Here is a 20,634-nt window from a genome sequence, read left to right as displayed (position 1 = left end):
CATTTTTTTTCTCCACCAAAATAATCTGTCTTTCATCCTCCTCACAAATGCCTGAAACAACATCTACATTTTCACCTGTGTAATTCATTCCTTTGATTCAGGAATTCTTGCCACTCCAGAGCATCCTCCTAAAATACACAGATGCCAGAAAGAAACAATAAAGGAAACTTCTAATACTATACAGAAAAAAGTCAATCAGACTGTCTTCTTCCTAGGCCCAGGAAGGAAAGGAAAGGGAAAGGAACTCTAGTTTCTTTGACCTCTTAGTACCCAAAAGACCTCTCTGGAAGAAAGAATGGAACACAGTAAGGGAAAAAGCACATTAAGAGTAATTTCATAATTTTTAAAAAAGAATAAACCTATCTTATCCTCAGATCATTCATTGTCTTAAGCTGTAGAGAGAAGACTGCTGTCAGCGTGTTTGTGTATTTGTGTGTGTGCGTGTGTGTGTGTGTGTGTGTGTATGGGAAAGAGGGAGAGAATGCTTTTTAATAAAAAGTGGAATATAGTAAAATAATAAATTCATTTTTGAGGCTGCTTTTTGTAGGATTCTAAATAGTTTAGATTTTCCTAAAAGTCTAAGAAAGAAAAGTAGGGAATTTGAAGGCTGGATGGTATAAGGAGAAGAGTATAGGTCCCATCACCCACTCTCCAGGCAAATTCAAATAGAGCCTGGGGGGAGTGATAAATCCTCAGCCCCTCAATCCCAGTGTAGTTCTGATATTTCAACTGGAGTATAGGGAGAATGGTGCGCTGTCTCTCTACCTCTCTCTCAAGAACACAATTAGGGAGTGTTTGCTTTAAATTACAAAACGCTGGGTTAAGAGTGCTTTCTGGCTCTACAAGGGTGGTGAAAATTAAAAAGGGTCAAAGACAATCCCAAGATTAGTGAGAAAGTACACCCTTTCTACCCCCTGCCATCTACCAATCCCATTTACAAAGACGCCCCATGTCTTTCAAAAAGAGACCCGCAAATTACCATGGAAATCTGCCCCAACAGGCTGTGCTCCAGTCATCGTCAGAGCCTTTGTTTGCAGGGGTTTGTGGGGGGGAAGGCACCATAATGAACACAGTTAAGCCTCACTAATTCCCTGAAAGGGGGAAAGGCCAATCTTGATTTGTAAGAAGCTTGGACTTGAAAATATGTTTAAAGAAATGCCATGTTATTATTTCTAAAAACCTGCAGTCAAACTGTTGGCTGGGGTCTGTGAGCCAAGTTGCTGAGACTCTTAAGGCTTAGAACAAACAGATAAGGACTGTAATTAGCATATTGGTCATTTGAATGCAAAGTGCACTTAGAGTGGCGCTTAAAAACTATGTGTTAGCATACTCCCCTAGCAGGCTGTCACTTTTTTATGTTTGTAGTATTAATTTGCCTAGCAACCTGCCCTCTTTCCTTTTTGGCAGTAAACTTTAGCCTAGCATGTCAGAATTCATTAAATTTCCCGTATTAGCATCAGGAATGAAAGATGAGTGTGGAGGGTGGAGGGGGATGGTGAACTATGTTTAAAAATCATCACGAACATATTTTAAATTTCTGTCTAACTAACCTTTAAAATTTACCAGTTAGTTCATACGTATTATTTTTACTGAGTAGAGAATGTATTCTCTTGGATGATTAAAAAATGGGAAAGGCACAAACTGTTTTGAATGGCCCTCCTCCACAAGTAACCTTATCAAGTGAACACCAGAGAACATTGGCCTTAAGAGTTTCTTCCATTATGGCAAAATAAGAATTGATTACGAGGTGCAACAGGTACTTAATTATATGGAACAATAGTACATTGAGATCTGCATTCATTAAATATGTCTATGATGGCCAGTCAATGCTGCACACGCATATTAACTTTGTTCTATGATTCACACTTGAGATCACTTAATTTGAAGTGTGACTAAGTTATGTTTGGGAAGAGGGAAAAAGGAGAGGTGCATAACAGCTCGGATTTTATCCAAATATTCATTTCGTTATGGACTCTAAGTGAATTTAAATTCCCACCCCTGAGAAAATTCCCCAATTCTACTTCCTAGCCCTGTGAAATTCAGACACTCTGAGATTTGGAGAGATTTCCCACATATCTGTTGGAGAAGATAGTCCTTAAGGAATGAAATATCTAATGCTATGCTTCCCAAACTTTGCTACACATTAGAGTAGGAGAAGAATAGAACCTAAGATTTTTTAAAACCCAGATGCCCAGATTCATGCTATAAAATTAAATCAGAATATTTAGGGGTAGGGGCTAGGTACCAGCATTTTATGAGGGTCTCCAGGCAATTTCAGTGTGCAACAAAGTTAAGAACCACTGCTCTAACATGTTCCCTCTTGAGGGGCATTTAATTTGTATTTAATCTTTGAAATTATGGTCCCCATTTCACAGATGAGGAAACTGAGATTCAGAGGGGTTAGTTGCCCAAGGTCCTAAAACTATAAAATAATGAACCTGGGATTTGAATACAGTGATTAATCACAGAGTCTGGATATTTAATTTGTATATAATAATGTCCCTCTGGACTTCTGTCCCCATATCTAGCACCATTCTAACAAATTTGATATAGGACAATACCATGTCAATGCACTGAGAATTTATTAGGCATCTGCCTGTAAGTCACATAGTTTTAGTGACATCATGTGCCTGTAGATAGATTCAAGCAAGCATGGCTAACTTCTGATAATTCAAGGGGACTTCTGATAGCCTTAATTTGCTTATCTTGTCATTTATTTTGTTGAAGTGTAATTAGCCAAAGAAAGACTCCCAGAGCCAAGACTGTAGTCTGACACAATCAGATTTATTGGGTGGTTTAGCTATTGGATATCTATCCCTGGAAATAAATGTCAGTAGCAAAGCTGGTCTGGGCAACAGTGGTAGGAAAGTAGTAGTCACTAAAGGGGGGAGGGGTTCCTTGTGGCATTTGACAGCTGCCATGTGACCTTAGAAGAAACAGTGCTTTCTGTAAATTTTGCAGTTGGCTTTTTCTGTCTGTCCTTCCACCCTGATTAATGTCAGGGCTGCTAATTCTTAATCCACATTAATTTTCATTCTTTCAATCCCAGACAAGTTTGGACTCTTTCACATTTTGACCCTTTTCAAAAGGGGGTAGGCCTGACAGAAAAGTTCATTCATATCATCTATTAATAGTTTTGCTACTTTTCAGCTGAGGTCATAAAATATTTCATGGGAGAAAACATAAAGACCAGAGGAATCTGAATGTGGTCTGTATTTGAGTTATTAATATGCAATGCCAATTTGCAAGTTTAAACAATACACAGTGTATCAAAAATATTATGGAACTGTTAGGTAAGGGATACATGTGGCTCTGTACTATTTTTGCAATTTCTTGTAAGCCCTATGCTCTGCCAAACTTTGAAAAGCCATAAAAAATGTTTAATGGGAGTAGAGGTTTGTGTTGATTCTTTAAATAAGACGTTTCAAAACTAGTCTGACTTTATATTCTTCCATGAACAATCCAGAATTATTTGGCCCAGTGTACTTTTATATGTCTGTGAATTTGAGCCTTTGATACAGTAATGATGTTAGTGAACTAATCACCATCCATGTATACCAGGTACAGATATTTATAGGATTATAAATATGGGATCAGTTTGTTCATCAAGATACCATTGGAGTCTGGATGTGTAAATTAAATATCACCAGGTAGAGAGAGGAGAAAGTTATGGCAGGCAAAGGGAAGAGCAGGAGGAAAAGTGTAGAGGTACAAAAGACAAGGAATATAAGGGAAACAGAATAGTTTGGTTAGGTTGACATTTTGGTATAAGGGAAGAGTGACAAGAGGAGAACCTGGAAAGATGGGTTAAGTCTGTCATGTGGCAGTCTGGGCGTGATTCTCCACTCACTGAAGTCAAGAGCTTTGGACATACTACATCTGTTTTGTGTCTGTTGCCTCAGTGTGTATCTTCACTCCCCAACTAGAATCCAAGTTCCTTGAGGAGATGGTCCAAGTTTGTTCATCTGTGTAGCCTCTGTAGCACCGCCTTGCACATTGTAGATGCTCAGTAAATGTTTCCTAGGAATAATGCATTACAAAAATGCAGCCTGAGTTTCCCTTTCAAGACCATCTGGAGTACCAAGATAATGTAGAATGGGGTGTTTGCCCCCAGGGAAGTGAAAATAGCAGGCAGAAAAGCACACAACCCATCCCCCACCCCCAAGCTCTCTTTGTGTCTGGTTTTGATGACTGGGTTTGGCCATGCCTGCCATCTTTGACAAGTCTCTTTCATTGCCCCTGGACAAATGCCCACGCTATGCTCTTTGAAGACAGGTAATGTGCATTGCTTTAACCATTAACCAGTTTGGCATTTCACTCATGCCTCCTCTGTTTAACTTTACTGGAGGGTTGCAGAGATATCACTCCCTTTCGCCACCTGGGTTAAGTAAGGACCTGGTTTTATTAGGTAAGGAACTCCTAAGGAAAGACACTGTCTCTAGGATTTGGCTAACATATATTATCAGAGGGGATGTCACTATTTGCCTATTGGTGATTTTTTTCCCCTTCACTTCCTGAGAGAAATGTTCCATTGCTCACCAATTCAAATGGTTGGGAGTGGGGATGGGGGCACTTCTGTTCCATACACCCTCATTATGTGGTTATCAGAAGCAGACACTGCCCAGGTTGTCACGACAACCAGCAATGATTCAAAGCTTCCCTGAAAGGTCTGTATCTCTGGCAAATAATCAGCCTTTAGCTCTCAGCAGATGCTGAACTGAGCAGCCAATCACAGGTGAGCTGGGAAAACATGACATCATAGTCCAGCCGGTCCAAAAAAAAAAAATAAGACTTGGCTTTCTATTTTGCTCCTTGGTTCTTTGTTCCCTACATTTTGTCTTCACTTTTTCCTTCTCTCTCTCTGTCTCTGTCTCTCTCTCTCTCTCTCTTTCACACCTCACTCTTTCTCCTTTTTCCAAGTAAAATGGGGAGAGCAACTTTCTAAATTCAATTCATTGTATAGTTTGACTTTAGTCTGGCAGTTGGGAGTATGTGGGTAAGGAATGTATAATGTGATCCCCTTGGGAGAAAAGTCAAACATCAGCTCAATTAAATAATGTGGTTTGATATGTAGGACCATAGTGGAAACAGGGCTAATTAAAACCAAGTCAAAGGAAAGGAACTTCGTAATTCTCATATTAAGTCATCCAGAGCCACCTGGATTTAATTGTCTTCTGTTTTTTCTCCACTAACTCCCTCATGGAAGGGAGCTGGAAAGAGGCAGTGGGCTTCAGAGAGCTCCTAGGTTCTGCAAGGTAGGTCTCCTGTGGAGGCTAATTACAGTGAAGAAAGGTTAGGACAGACCCTGCATTCTCAAGTACCTACCATTTAAGGAGCAACTGTAAATGGGGACTCATCAAGTCTATTAGGATGTGTATAGTCAGAAATCTGTTAAATCCACTTTTGTTCCTTTAGCCACGTACATCCGTACAACAGTTCAGGGAGATAGGCAAGGCAAGTTTGACACAGGAGAAAACTAACGCCTGGGGAAATTGGGATCTTACTTAGGTTTCCTCTCCAGAGGCTGGACTAGAATCTGGCTCTCCTGATTTCTGAGCCAGAACTCTGTGGATCCAAGAGGATGGTTATTTCCTATCCATGAGCTTCCCTCTTTCCCCAGCCTCTGTTTTTTCAGTGACTTAGGATGACACCTCTTGGCATCTCAGAGGCTCCTTGTTCTTTGCCTCCCAGGCAACTCACAATGTTACCTACGACAGGAGAGCTGGAGCCCCTAATAATGGCAGTGGAGAGGCAGAAAGGAGGTAGCTAAGAAGGGTGAGGCTGCAGTGATGGTAGGAGGTTGTAGTGACCAGACCCCCAGTGAAGGAGGAGTGGGGACTGTGCTGCTAACATGCCTGTACTTCAGTTGCTGAGCAAGTAGCAGGGCGGTACTGGTGGTGGTGGTTAAAAAATGCCTCTGCTGCTGGGCGCCCTTGTCTCATGCTTATAATCCTAGTTACTCAGGAGGCAGAGCTCAGGAGGATCTTGGTTCAAAGTCAACTCTAGCAAATAGTTTGAGAGACCCTATCTGGAAAATACCCAACACAAAAAATAGGGCTGGCGGAATGGCTCAAGCAGTAGAGAGCCTGCCTAGCAGTTGTGAGGCCCTATGTTCAAAACCCAGTACCACCAAAAAAAATGCCTCTGCTATTGAAAAAGATGTGAAGCCTGAGAGTCACAAAGACTCAGAGTCCACTGCTAGGAGCAATTTCTGGTTGTGGGATTTAAGATAGTATAGAAAGGGAGCCAGGATATCCTGGCCGTTTCTGCCCAGTAGGCTATACATTTATTGATCTGCATCTGATGCCTTTCCAGCTCAGCCTGGCACACTACACCCTTGGTTGCTCCACATGAACCAATGGCCTGGCAGTCATGCATCTTTCAGGATAGCTGGCGTGCTTTTTTCATCTGCTTGTTTGTTGTCTTAACTTTCCCAAACCTGTATTTTCCATTCTTGATGCTGTTTTATAAGCAAAATATAGTATATGTTTATTATTTTAAAAAGCATACAAGCAATACAGAAGTACAGATATTCTTTGACTTTTGATGGGGTTGCACTTGTAAACCCATCATAAGGTGGGTTGAAGATATATCATAAGTTGAAGATATATCAAATATACCTTCTGAACATCAACTTAGCAGCACAGACCACTCTAGAGAATGGGTTGTTTCCTCTTGAGATCGCATAGTTGATGGGAACAGCAGCTTGAGGCCTCTGCTAACATCACCAGAGAAGTATCCTACTGCATATTGCTGGTCCAGGAAAAGATCCAGATTCAAAATTCACAGTGCGGTTTCTATGGGTTGTACATTGCTTTTGCACCATCGTAAAGCCAAAAATTTTTAAGTTGGAGATTGTCTCTCTCTCTCTCTAAAAAAAAAGTTTAATTCCCCCTACCCTGCACACATACCCACATATCTTCCTTTCTTCTTTTAATTCCCACACTCATCCTGGAAGCAGTTTGGTATGTATAGTTTCAGCTTAAACACACATTTTTTTTAAATTACCATATTATTGTTGTACTTGGGGAACATTGTGACATTTACAAAAGTTCTTACAATATATCGTAGTTGAATTCACCCTCTCCATCATTCTCCTTTATCCCTTCTGCCCCCATGTCTGCAACAGTTTCAACAGGTCTCATTTTTCCATTTTCATACCTGACTGAGCACATAGTATTTCCACTACATTCATCCCCCTACACCCTTCCCTTGTATCTTCCTTGCTCCCACTGGTACCAATCCCCAGATAGGACCTGTTTTAGCTTTTTATTCTCTTCTTTTTAAAACGAAGGCATTTTTTTAAAGATAGCCATGCAGGGAGTTTCATTGTGACATTCCATGTATATATTATTATAACCCAAATTGGTTCATCCCCTCTTATTTTTCTCCTTTCTACCTTAGTCCCCTTCTTATGGTGATCTTAACAGGTTTAAAAGTTCATTATTCAATCTTGTATAGAAAGCACATCACCCATATTTTACCTTCCCTCTCCCTTTAGCGACCTCCCCTTAGTGTGACTTGTCTTTCATAATACTGCTTGTATTTGTATTGTGTCTATCTCCCACATATGAGAGTAAACATGCAGCCTTTCTCTTTCTGAACCTGGCTTACTTCACTTAACACGATATTCTCCAATTGCATCCATTTACCTTCAAACCATGTTTTCATTCTTCCTTATGGCTGAATAAAACTCCATTTTGTGTGTGTGTGTGTGTGTGTGTGTATGTGTATATATATATATATATATATATATATTCCTTCATCAGTAGTGGGGCATCTTGGCTGTTTCCATAGCTTAGCTAGTGTGAACAATGCTGCAATAAACATGGGAGTGCAGTGCCTTTGTTGTAACCTTATTTACATTTCTTCTGGTATCTCCCTAGGAGTGGTGTTACTGGATCACATGGCAGTTCTATTTTTAGTTTTTTAGTTTTTTGAGGAGCCTCCATACTGTTTTCCATAGTGGTTGTACTAATTTACAACAGGCGTGAGGTGGAATCTTAACAAACACACACAATTTTTAAATAAAAATAAAATAATAGTATACATGTTGTCACACTGTTTGGTGATGTTTTTTCACTGTGCTTCTACTTTACTATAAAAGAAACTACTTGATTCTTTTTAGCTGATGCATAATATTCCAAAATAAGTGCATACCAGTAATTTACTTGACAGTTCCCTTATTGGAGCAGAAGAGAACTTTGAGAGGCAATGGATATGTCTGTGACTTTTATGGTGGTGATGGTTTCACAGGAGTATCCCTATCCCCAAAGTCATAGAGTTGTCGTCATTAAATATGTACAGCTTTTTACATAAAAACCACAAAGTAATTTTTAAAAAAAACTATACATATAGGCTTTGCTTTATGTATGATTGCTCACTGTTATATAAGATTCGGCAATGAACATACTTGAACATGTCTTCATATGTTGTTATGAGGATATTGATAGGCAAATTTTTTGAAATTTCCTTCAAAAATGTGCCATTTTTTCACTCCCATCAATGGTATATGAAAGTGAACAAGTTCCCTTTATTCAGGATTTAACTGGAACAATTTGAAGGTAGTCATTTTACTTTCTTCTTATTGGTAGAAGCCCAATCTCAGAGCCTCTCACTTCTCATGTGAACCAAGAGGCTGGTTGGATTGTAGAAACACCAGTCAAAATTCAAAATGTGAAGTACAGTCTCTAATGAATGCATATCGCTTTTGCAGCATAAAGTCAAAAAACTGCAAGTTGCATCATTGTTAAGTTGGAGACCATCTGTATATGAAGAAAACATTTAACGTCCCTAACCCACACATATACTCTCAAGTTACCATATAGGGTGATAGAAAAAACACAGAAATTAGAGCAGGAGAGCTGGTTTCTAAGACTATGTCTATGAGGCACAGACATAGGCAACTTCAATGCCCTGGGCATCCACTATCTCATCTATGAAATACAGATCATAATAATTGACAAGGAAAACTGTCGTGGTTGTTGTGAGGATTAAATGGGAAGTTACAAAAGTGGTTTGTAATCTGAGAAGTATGATACTCATGCCAAGTGGTTATTAAGTTAGTGTTGTATCCTTAAATCAAGGAGCTCCCAAGCAAGGGAGCAGGGAAGGGTGGGAGTTGAGTGGGAAAATTACACAGAGGAGATCTTTAAGCTATATCAGGGTAGAATCCTTTCACTGAAAGCCCCTATTGCCCTATATTCTTGAAGAACAAACCAGGTTGGCAGTAAAGACTACTTTGGGGTATTAAGAACAATATAGATTATCACCTTTTTTATAGGAGGTCCCAAATCTTTAGTGCTGGGCTTGGGTCCTAAATCCAGTTCTCTTTGGATGACATCACAATGCTCCAACTGTCAAGTACCTAATAGGATTTCAGCCCCATGCTAGTTTCTGTAATCACCAGGGAGAGAAGAAATACACACATGAAACGTTTAAATAACCATGTGCGGTGACTGCATAAATAGCTCTGAGTTATAGCTGAGGTATATGAGAGGATTAGAGTGAAATCAAATACCTTTTAATTACAATTTAAATCAATAGCCCAGAAGACCCAAGTTAAATCATTAGCCAGGAAAATCCAGTTACAACTTCCTATTCCTTAAAAAGAAAAGTGCTCTTGTTTAAATAACCCAAATAAATACATTTTCCCAATCAGAGATGTTAACATTAAGCAAATGACATCCATTTAGGTTACTTTTACAATTTTGTATAAAAAAATCAATGTGATGTGGTTAGTATTTTTAAACTCCAGAGTTAATTAAAAAGATAGCTGTAAAATCCTTGGTAGAAGAACCATCCTGATTTCAACCTATTAATCAAGGATTTAAGAGTGAGAATGTTGGGTATTTTTGTGGTGGAAGACAACCACTAGGACAAAAAAAAAAAGCTATTATAAAATACCTGATTAGAAAACAAACCACCTATCTTTATTTTTTAAAGCAAGTATGTATTTTAACAACCACCAGTTCATGTTTAATTCTTAGTAAGAGCACAAATTCCAGCTCTACCACTTTTGGTAATGTTCATGTAACTCTCATGTATAAATATGCATTTTACTTCAGAAAAATAAAATGCATCCTTAAAAATGGTCTGGATTATGTGGTTAGTTAGTTTTTGCCTCCCTGTTTCCTGTTTTGTCATAGATTCGGTCATTTTTGTTCTTTTTTAATTCCCCAAATTGTCAAAATCCAAAATGAATTATTCCAAAAAGAGGTATCCCATTTTCTTTCCAGCTGCCAGAGAAATTATCTCTGGTGAATCTGGAGATAAGTTGTGTGACTTTTCCTAAAAGTATCTGGAAAGACATGTTCACTCTTGGTCTTGAAACTTATTTTGTTGGCATTCTAGAGAAAAAAAAGTGTTGAGAAAATTGAATAAAAGTGCACTGGAAAGAGTAATGACCCATTTTGATCATTCAACTATTTGAGGATCTCCTTATGTTATAAACAACAAGTTTGAAAGCAGACAGGGAAAGTTACACATAATTCTACTAATTTAACTCAACCATTATAATTTTATGTTCTGATTGTTTTCTGGATGCACATTTTACATCATTATAATCTGGATGTATTTATCTTGCATTAGACTTTTTATAGCAGCTTATTGTCTCCTTGCTGGGATTTACCATAATTTACATAATCTAGCCAAATCCTGAGGAGTAGGGATATTGAAATTGCAAGAGATGATTTTTGGAATTAGATTTTAGAAGGCTTTGGACACCTGCAAAAAAAATTGAACCTTCCCCTAAAGACCAGAGAAATCATGTATGGGTTTAGGAGAAAGCGTGGACAGAGAGAACCATATTTTAGGAAAATTAATACACACACACACACACTGAGTTTAAAGCAGGATAATTTTTATTTAGTATAAAGTTGTGTTTTAAAATGCGTGTTTCATGTGCAGAAAGTAGTTTCCCTATCTATACTGCTATCTCTTGAAATTTCATAGCCACATCTGCCTCTCTGAGGTTTCCTTGTACCCTGTTTGCCTGACAGGTGGTGTCCCAAATGCAAGCTGTGTTCCCCAAGAAAGTCTGTCTCTGTCGGTGGTTGGAGGTCCTTCCCTGAAAATCAATCTGAAAGCCAATCTTCCTCAGAGGGCAAGAAGGGAAGATACATGAAAGTCCTCCCTCCCCTCCTGTCAGGTGCTTCTCTCTTGATGGACCCACCTTCGTCTAGACAATCCTGACAGTGTAGAAGTTTCCATCTCCTTTCCCTTTCCCTCTCCTTTTTCCCTCCCCTTCAGTTTTCCCCCCCTCCTGGGCGCTTCCTGCCTGGAAACAAAAGATTGGTCCCCAGTAGCCCACTCAGGGCGATTTTAGTTTTCTGCTCACCATCTGATTGGCCTAGGTACGGTGCAGAGCCCGGGTGACGTCATGGCAGACAAGGCTAGGGAGCGGTTGCCAAGCCAGGGCTCCAGCTCGATCGCTGGCGGGCGGCTGTGACAGTAAACCATCTGGAATCTTGAACCCGGGGCCGCAGCTTTTCCCCTCCGGGAGCGAGCGTGCGGGGGCGGGAGAAAAGCGAGAAGGAGCAGGCCGGGCCTGGGGCTGCGGCTGCGGCCGCGGGGCTGAGGCTCCCCAGCCCCGCCAGCCGGAGCGCTTGGAAGTAGAGGAAAGGTCTTGACAGGGTGGCTGGACCCGTGGCAGGTAAATCCCGCGACTTCTGGCACCCGGGCTAGCTCGGGGGAGGGGGTGGCGGCTGGGCACTGCTTTGAGTCTGCTGGGCAGATGTTCTGGCTTTCCGGGTCCCCCTCCCGTGGCGCCCCAGCCTCGAGTCTCCAACGTGGCTCCCCCTCCCCCAGCGCTGAGACCCAGCGCGCAGTTTGCTGGATCCCTGTTCACCAAGGCGGACTAGTGGGTGTGTCCCGGCCATTCCCGGAGGGCCAGGGCTCCTACACTTGGCCAAGCCCTGGGCTTGCTTACTGGGGCCTGGGCCGCTTGAGGCAAAAAATCCGCCCTGAAAGCTACGTCAGACTGTAAGTCTTACACCACCTTCCTGTACCCGCACCCCCCTAACCAGCCACAGTAGCTGTGACAGCAGCCCCCAAGAGAAGGGGAGGGGGTGTGTCGGTCTGACCAAGTCCACAGCAGAACATCCCCACACGAGCAAACAGAAAAAGTGACGATTTTCTTAAATGGGAGCCTACCCCACCTTTTGAATTTTTTTCTTTATCCCCCTCCCCTTTTTGTTGAGGGGATGGCAATAACAGCAGGACTCTTTTCTTTTCCTGTGGGAATTGGAATGATGCAATAAGGTCCTTAGAAAGCCTGGAGTCCTTCTGTTGGCCCTGGTCTTTGTCTGGGGACTGGGGTCATTGGGTCTGCTGTCTCCCCCATTCTCTGTCCCCCTCAGCTGGCAGGGGGCACTGCCCTCAGTTTTCCACCTGGCTCTAGCAACATGACTACCACACTTCTGGGTGAACTGAACATTTTAGATTCTCGCTCTGGCAGGTTTTCTTTCCTTAGGTGGTTGTTTGAGGGGTGGGGTAGGGGTTTGGAGTGCAGATGGTTCTGGCAAGGATAGACCCAGAGGCCCCATTTGGTTTTCTTGGTTTTTTTGGTCCCACATTCCAGAATCCAGTTCCAAATTCTGGACTTGAGGGTTCTGGGCTATATGGTGTGTAGAAGCGAAGGAGAGAAGGGTGAGTGGCTTGGCTTTGGGAAGCATGATGGGGGTGGTTGCAGTGCTAGTTTTTCTTTCTTCATTTTTTTTTTTTTTAAAAAAGCAGCTTTCAGGAAGGAAGCTTTTAGCCATGTTAGTCTTGCTCCCCCCATGGTTTTGCAGACTCAAATCCAGGCCAACTGTCTGAGGTGTTGGAACAGAAGGAGATCCATTCCTGTTGGTGACAACACTGTGGCCCTGTTCTGGGATGAGCAAGGTATAAAGGTCAGTGCGGTTTTCACTGGGCCATTTGAAAAATGATAATTGGGCAAGATCTGTGATTTGGCACTTGAGGCTTCCAATCAGGGGCACCTTTGGGTGAAGAGGCTTAATGTGATAATGGATGATTAATAGGTTGGGACTTGGGAAGAGAGCCATGTAAGCCTCTTTATGGATACAAATATACCCTCCATTCCCATACAAGATGCTAAATGGGAAAAAACTGGGAGGTGTGCTGGGTTAAAACTGGTAGCCTATAATTCTAAGCCCAGGCAGATGTGGGGTATGTGGAGGAGCAGATCCTTTGAGCCTCCTAACAGATGAGTTGGTCTTGCAGTAAGAGTCCAGGTAAGGGGCCACAACATCCAGTGGGTGTTCTGACTAGCTGACCATTCCCACAGGTTGCAGATTTTTTCTGGTCAGAGGTGGAAATGGAGTATAGAGCAAACAGGTTTGTTGAGGCCTTGGAGGAGAGTGGGTAGTGAATGGGCTAACTGCAGAGATGGAGAGACTCTGTTATTAGAAGGTCAAGACTAAGTACGAGGTCAAAGAGGTGATCAAGGCAAAAAACATCAGATCTAAACCTCAGATGGGGTAGGTAGGAGCAAGGCCATGGAGAGATAGATGTAAGAAGAAAAGCCATCTTCTTTCCAGGGTCCCAAAGCTGATTTCCCTTGAAAGATGGAAAGTTGGGGTAACTGAGGCCCCTACATCTCAGCCAAGAATTAGGGCCTTCTTGCTACTTTAGGGAATCAATAAATTCCCACCTGCCTAACCCTCCTTCAGAAGCCAGTAGCTTTGGCCAAAGGGAAGGAGAAAAATCTTGAAAAGCAGCAGCCTCAACAACCCACTCTTTCCTTTTGGGTAAGGAGAGGGGACTGTGGGGCCAGGGCCCCTAAGAAGAGTGGGGAGCCTATGAACCTGGCCCACACAGGACTTTGTTTTTACATGGTTGGGTTAGGTCTAGGCTTGAGGAACTGATTTAAAAAAAAAAAGTCCTCCTTCCCAGGGGCCCTGTGACCTTGTGTGCACAAGGAACAGCGGAAAACCTCTACCCTGGAAGGTAAGTACAGCTGCCTAGGCATCTGGAGCGCAACTTAAACCTCAGCTGCACACCTGCACCACCACCACCTGCTGGAAGCTAGTCATTTTCCTCTGCAGGGCCGGGCCCGGTGGACTCGCTGGCCAACTCCGCACTACACTGCTTTTCCAGCAGGGGGCGGAAAAATGCGCGCAGCGATACACAGGACCCAAGTCCTCCATTTCAGGTGTGAAGCTGGAGCCTCAGATCAACTAACAACCGTACATTTAAAATCTGGTTTAAGGGCACCAAAGACCCAAATGAACCTCCAGGTTCAGCAGTCTGTTCCTATTTCTTCCCAGAAATGCGTGGCTTCCTACCGCGCTCCACCGCATTGGAAGGCATTTGCATTTACATAAGAGTGATTACTCCAGTCACTAATACACAGCCTAACTGGGAGTTAAATTGGAAATGTTAATCAATGCAATAGATCCGTGTCTGATTTGCACATTCAGTCAGTTATCTCCAGGTTGGGGGCAATCTGTGCTGCACCCAGGGGATGCAATGAAGGGGGCAAAATTGTGCAGCTATAGCTGGGTCTGGGGGTGGGAAGCAAAATGGGGGAAGTGGACCTTGAAAACTGAGGAGAAATTAACAATTTACTGGTGGGGAGAGAAAAATCATTCCAAAGATATGGTCGCAGAGAAGCCTGATTCTGAGATGAGTAGGCCAGCCCTGGATCCGCATAATTAAGGGGGAGGCCAACCATTTTCCTGTGAAGTGGGAGGGGGCTGGATTTAGAGAAGGAAGTTTTTTAGGGGCTGGAGGACCAGAAGCTGAGGTAGAATGAACTTTGGGAATCGTAAATCAGGCGTTCGGTCTGAGTGTGTATACTCCTCTCTGATCCTCACTGTCCTTGTCTTTCAAATGATGGATTTGGACTAGATGTTCTCTCTAAGATGTTTGTGACATTTTAGGAAATGGGTCCATTTATTATTGGTAGTGGAGACAGTCACTAAAGTACAGTCCTCCCCCACCAAAAAAAATACCCCTTCTATATCACACTCCTTCTTGCATACCCTCCAGTCTGGGGGAAAACAACACAAAACAAACAGCCACCCAACCACTACACACATTTCATTTCTTTCAGCAGTGTGGCTTTACTTCTTTTCATGTTAATGGGGAAAAGATAAGTACAAGTAGTAAATCTGCTAGGGATCTATTACAAAGTCCCTGAAAAACTCTAGGTGGTGATCTTATAGGCAGACCCCAGGGGGATGGGTGGGCAACTGGTATTCACTGGTGGCTCTTACTCCCTAATTTAGTGTCAAAACAGGAAGAGCTTGGGGTAAAGGTGAAGGAAGGGCCTGGCTGTGGGTGTATATTTTCTTCCTTTATGCCTTTCTCCCCCATTTCCATCTGAGCCCATGGACTGTTTGGAATTCTGCATCCTAGGGACACTATCACTAATAGCACAAGAGTGCCCTCTAGTGACCTCGTTGGGAGACACCATTGCCAAGCTCCTCATTGCCATCCTGGAGCGCTAGTACCTTTAGGTGCTGTTACTCCCTGCAGAGAGAAGGACTCCAGTCCTTCCAGCCAGCCTGAAGGAGAAACTCAGGCAACTGCCCCTTGCTACAAGTCCCTCTCCAGCATGCATGGGTTTGGGGGGGGCATCATTTCCCTCCTCCATTCCAGTGCCCTTTCCTTCTTTGGTCCTGAAAAAGGTCCAAAACCCTTTTCCTAGAAATCTTCAGTACTGGACAAGGCACTTGCCATAAGAGGGCTCTGTGATAGAGAGAATAGTTCTCCACAGCTTCCCTTGACCTTCTTCCCCAAGATGGCAGCCCTAACACCCAGACAGGGATTCTGGCAGGAAGCTGGAATGCAACAAGGCAAGAGGGGAGGGCAGGTGTGTACAAGATGTGTGCACCAATTCCAACCTCAGTCTCCATCAGGAAGCTGAGCTGTAGGTGCACAACAAGGCAGTACAGACACACAATATAATATAGGCACAAAACACAACTCAGCACAGACACACAGCATGATATATGACATATGACACAATGCAAATTAGACACATGGCACATACACATGCATGGTAGAGATGCAATACACATGCAACACAATGCGGACATGTAGTGCATGTGTAATAGCATACTGACATGATATCTGACATGTCACAACATGATATAAACGACACCACACACACACCCTACACAATATGGACTCAATATACATACAACATAGCATAAATAAGACAGCACATGCATATGCACAATACAACATGGTACAGGGAGCAGCACATATACATGACCCAGCATTTGCTCACATACAGGAACCTCCTCCATCACACTCAACACAGAACATCCCCAGCAGGCTAGAGGACTGTAGCCACTTGGTGAGCATTGTGTCCTGACAGAGGCTTTGTCCTGGCTCAAGCCCCTCAGCTGGTGGGTTCAAAGTAAACTGCCATGGAGTTACTATTTGGTGTTCCAAATGGGGCAGGTGGGGGAAGGTGGAGATAGGCTGAAGGAAAATTTTTGATCTTGCTGGATAACATGGAGGTTCTCTTGGTTAGTACAGGCTGGTGGATACCCTTTCCCTATCTCCTCTAGCACTGTTCCCCACCCCCATAAGTGGATGCTGCCTCTCCAGCCAGCCCTCAGTCCCAGGGATGGGCAGGGAGCTTGTTTATTTTGTTTGGTTTTTGTAGTGCTGAGGCCTTGCCCATGCTAGGCAAATCCTGAGCTATTGAACTATATCCCTAGCCTAAGACAGGTCTTCATGAGACCATTCCTGTGTCCTCAAGCCCTGTCCTCTTCTGGAACTTTGGCATCCCTTATTCCTCAAACCGCCCCCCCCCCCCTTTGCAGAGTGAGCTCATGCAGAGAGGGAGAGGGCGGTACACTATTCAGTGGTGCAGTGGGAGGGATTTGGAAAGTCTGCTTGGAGTGTGCATGTGGGATGTACACAAGGAATGTCAGGGACATTGCTCTGGAGTCTCTTTCAGGGCAAGAGGCAGACCCAGGGTATGGTGTGGTCTTTTTTACTTAAGAAGGGGAACTGGAGATCATAGGACTTTTCTTGGCTCCCTAAAGCTTTGATTTTGCTATCTCCACCTTTAGATATCCATCTGTCCATCTCTTTAGATTAGAACTCTGTGCATTCTCGTATCCTCTAATAAAAATGGATGCTAGCCTGGATCAGACTCTAGTGGGAATTAGCTTATGGTTGCTGCTTTTCTTCGAGGATAAACACCATTGAAGGAAGTAGAAGGGGAAAACAAATAGGGGTTGCAGAACTTGGAGTCCTGCAAAGGAAAGCTAATCCTCTCTCTTGAGAGGCTCAAGTGATTGTGGGGAAAGGCAGAAAATGGAGGGGTTGAAGAGGTAGCTCAGTGATTGAACATTTAGCGTGCATGAGGCTCTGGGTTTGATTCCCAGCATCAAACTATTAAAAAAAAAGAGAAAGGGACCAAAAAAGACCCTGTTTCCTTCATGGCTAGGTATGGAAACCTCTGTGAGTATAGGGTAAATTGTCACCACCACAACAACAGTACATATTCACCCAAGAAATCCAATGGACTGTGGGAAACATCCCTGTGATGGAGATAGGGGAAAGGTAGCAGAAAATTCCAACTAGATCAGAGGTTGAGACTCTTGGCAGCTGTGCGATATTAGGGAACTCAGAATGCTGTTGCCTTGGAGACAGACCTTCTCCCCTACTCCACTGAAAGAGATTGGTGGCAATGAGAATGGAAATGGAGGTGGAGACCTGGAGTTAAGGGATAAAAGGAAGTGAAAGCAGTGCCAGGTCATAGGAGCTCAGATATGCTCCGAACCAACCTACATTGGCCATCACTTGTTTCCTACTGTGTACTGCACTTTGTCACCTCCTATAGTTATACAAATTTATCCATAATTATGAAAATTAGATAACTATTTCACATCTGTCTTATTTGATTTAACCCTCCCAATGTTTGCCCAAGGTGACTAGGGCAAGTCTTTTCCACTTGATAGCAAGGAGGCTCAGAGTGGTGAGGTGACAGACAGCAATTCTTAACTTGTAACTCCCTTCTCCTAACTCCCAGTTCAGTGCCCTTTCTGAATTTCTATGGAACGTCTTTTTACATTTCTTATCTTTCTGATTCTCTAGCATTCTTAAGGGTTTTTTTTTTACCTGAAATTCACTGTACTCTGTGTGTGTGTGTGTGTGTGTGTGTGTGTGTGTGTATTGTGAAATGTCTAGGGAGTTGGACAAGGGAGTATTAGCAGGTGGAGAAAGAGGTTCCCTCTCCCCCACAATGCTTCTCTTGGCAGGTTTCCCCCAAGAAAGAGTGGCTGAATCCTTGCATCTTGTGGCAGCTGGTGTGCCCAGCACTGAGTCCAGAGGAGCTGAAGCCAGCCTGGCCTTTCTCATGAGCAGCGCCCACCTGTTCTGAGGTCCTGCTGCAGTGGCCCTGTGAGGTGAGTAATGGATTACAGGGCAGGGAGTCAGGGATCTTGAAATCCAGATAAATGCTACCTTGCCATCCGAGCTCACCATATCAGCGACCCTGCCCAGGCCTCACCAAATAGGCTTCCGGACATGACCTCTACTTTCTGGGGAGTTTCATTTAGCATAACCGCCCTTGGTCTCCTGGTTCCCCCTTTTCTAATATGAGAGTGACAGGCTTGACCTACATTTTGAGGTGAGAAGGAGGAACAACATAACAATCACTGCCAAGTCCTTTGTAAATGTCAAGCACCATCTAAGAGCTTCAGCGTGACATAGAAAATGCTTCCCAGCAAACTGTCATTTCTTTTTCTCCGTTCCTGGTATCTAAGTGGCATTTTAGCCACATGTCACAAATCTGCCAATCAGTTCCTCTGATTTCTACTGCCCTATAACCTTAATTTTATCTTCCTATTCAAAGCATACTCCCACCCCACATTCCCCTACATCTAGGCCTGGCAGGCTTAGCTTAAACCTTCCTGAACCTTCTCTCTGCCCTCCTGCCCAACTAGGTGGTAAGGGCATATTTCCTCCTCCAGCTTGCCAACAACACAAGTGTGTGTGGCACACCATATAGCCGTTGCTTTGCTCCTGCCTTAAATGATTCTTGAATGGTTTTTGAACTATTCATCTGGACAGGTCCACTGGACTGTAAGCTCTTCGGTGGCAGGGACTATTCTTACAGGTCTCTAGTCTCCCTTACAAGTGCCTGACAGTTCCTCAGTAGCTTTGCAAATCCTTCCTCTTTCCCTTCCTCTGCACTTCTTTCAGGCTTCTCCATCTGCCTCTCTGATCATCTGTCTGTTTCTTTGTCTGCCTCCTGGGTTATCATTGCAGCCTCCTCTTTCAGCTTCTCCATCTGGCCTTCTACATCCCGCAGTCTAGCTACCTGTTTGTAGCTCACTATCCCGGTTTCTCTGTCAGGTTCTTTGTCTGTCTCTTTGCCAGCTACTTAGGCATCTCTCCTGGTGCTCAAGTCAAAAGCAATCAACCCCTCCAAAAAAAATCCAAGAAGATAAACAAGGAATAATATGCAATCCAATTCTCTTTTATGCTGAGAATATCCTGGGCCTATTAGACAGGGTAAAACTGCAGCTCAGTGGCAGGTGTTTCTGTGACGCCTGCTCATGAAAGGGAAGCTCCAGAGTTTCGGCCATGGAATTGGAGGTATGAAATTACACCCTTGCCGATACTGATGCATTTGACTTTCTAGAGATGTTCTGGTAGGGGATCCTGTATAGACCTTGACAGACAGAAGGTAACTAGGACTGACTAAAGTAAGAAGCAATCCCTGGGATGTCCCCTGGGTGTTCTATGACAGCTACAATGATAACTTTTATTTATTGAGTGTCTACTGTTGCCAGCTCTGTGCTAGGCACTTTAGTCACATGACACTACTTGCTCCTACAGTAACCCTGCAAGGTAGGTATTTTCTGTAATAGTTGTTGTTTTTGTTTTTGAATCTACGGGTGATACTAGCTCAAGTTAGGTATTGTTATCATTGCTGAGATAGAGGTTGAGAGGGGGTAAGTAACCTACCTGTAACTGCAGATACACTGTGACTTTGGGAGGGAAGATACTTCCTGTAGTATTTTGCAGCCTCTCAAGTTATTTTGGTACTATTCAGTGCACATACACACATGTGCACACTGTCACAATCACACTTGTGTATTTTCATGTAGCCACATTTATCCCCTGGTCTCCTTACTCTTTCCACTAATACACAGTGATGATCACTCTTGTCCCTTCACTCTCACATATAGTCATGTTTAAAAACGAGCTACCTACAGGCACATTCACATTGGCACATACTTACATTCATGCATTTACATTATCAAACTGATGCACGCTTGTACTTCCCCACACATCCCGTCCTGATGGTCTCACCTACTCATACATTATGCTCTTTCTTACATTCTGACATACTCACATACCTCTGCAGTCACATTCACACAGGTGACATAATCACCCTTCCTCAGTAAAGTGCCTACATACAATCACATACACAGTATGCATCCACACATCTTCACTTTCCCATTGCCTATAGTCAAACTCCCATTCACAGCCGTACACATACTCACTTTCATACACTCCAACACTTGCACTCATTGTCGCCATTTCCTCCTCACAATCACAAACACAACTCATAATCACACACAGGTGTGTACATATGCTCATTTATTCGTGTTTATATATATGCTCACACCATAAATGCTATCTTGCCCACTT

The 20,634-nt window shown here is 43.1% G+C and overlaps 1 protein-coding gene across 9 annotated transcripts in view; it reads left to right on the top strand.

Moving 5' to 3' along the window:
* Nucleotides 1-20,634, top strand: part of Pak3 (p21 (RAC1) activated kinase 3) — a 266,141-nt gene that overhangs the window by 129,010 nt on the left and 116,497 nt on the right. For 2 of the 9 annotated variants that reach the window (XM_074063027.1, XM_074063029.1), the window contains exons 1-3: nucleotides 11,366-11,653; nucleotides 12,792-12,893; nucleotides 18,231-18,377. The exons of 1 other annotated variant lie outside the window; for it this stretch is intronic. The gene's annotated coding sequence lies outside the window, so the exon portion shown is untranslated. Of the gene's footprint in view, nucleotides 1-11,365; nucleotides 11,654-12,791; nucleotides 12,894-18,230; nucleotides 18,378-20,634 lie in introns of those variants that run through there. 6 more of the 9 variants (XM_074063035.1, XM_074063036.1, XM_074063028.1 and 3 more) reach the window with 6 other exon arrangements.

The sequence above is a fragment of the Castor canadensis genome, chromosome X (assembly GCF_047511655.1).
Source record: "Castor canadensis chromosome X, mCasCan1.hap1v2, whole genome shotgun sequence".
Taxonomy (NCBI): Eukaryota; Metazoa; Chordata; class Mammalia; order Rodentia; family Castoridae; genus Castor; species Castor canadensis.
The sequence above is the reverse complement of the archived record's forward strand: the minus strand, read 5'-3'. Positions and strand labels throughout refer to the sequence as shown.